Below are 840 nucleotides of genomic sequence, written 5' to 3' on the forward strand. Positions count from 1 at the left end.
ATCCCTCTCCTTTCTTTTCTTTTGCTTGAGGACAAGCAAAACTCTAAGTTTGGTGTGTTTATCCGTGATCACTAAGAGCATGGCTCCTAAGGGAAAACAACCCACTTCAAGAGGCAAGAAAGAGAGCATTCCAAAACCACTGTGGAATCAAGGGAAGTTCTTATCTAAAGAACATTCAGACCATTATTACAAAATAACGGGTCTAAGATCAGTGATCCCGGAAGTTAGATTCGATCTGAAAGAAGACGAATATCCGGAGATCCAGGAGCAAATTCGAATCAGGAACTGGGAGGTCCTAGCTAATCCTGAAACGAAAGTGGGAAGGAATATGGTCCAGGAGTTCTATGCTAATATGTGGCATACAGACAGGCAAAGACTATCTGGATCTGATATCTATGACTATCGAACCGTGGTCAGAGGAAAGATTATTCATACCCACCCTGACAAGATCAGAGAGATCTTAAAGCTACCTCAGCTGAAAGATGATCCAGACTCCTTCAATAGGAGAATGATGAGGACAAACAAGAGCCTGGATAAGATTCTAGAGGACATATGCATCCCTGGAGCCAGGTGGACCACCAGCACGAAGGGTGTCCCTAATCAACTCAAAAGAGAAGATCTCAAACCAGTAGCCAGAGGATGGCTGGACTTCATTGGGCATTCTCTGCTGCCCACTAGCAACCGTTCTGAAGTCACTGTTAAAAGAGCAGTGATGATCCATTGCATCATGATGGGAAAAGAAGTGGAAGTTCATCAACTGATTTCAACTGAATTCTACAAAATTGCAAATAAAAATTCCAAAGATGCCAGGTTGGCTTATCCAAGCTTGATTTCTATGCT

Source organism: Arachis ipaensis, chromosome B02 (genome assembly GCF_000816755.2).
Source record: "Arachis ipaensis cultivar K30076 chromosome B02, Araip1.1, whole genome shotgun sequence".
Classification (NCBI taxonomy): domain Eukaryota; kingdom Viridiplantae; phylum Streptophyta; class Magnoliopsida; order Fabales; family Fabaceae; genus Arachis; species Arachis ipaensis.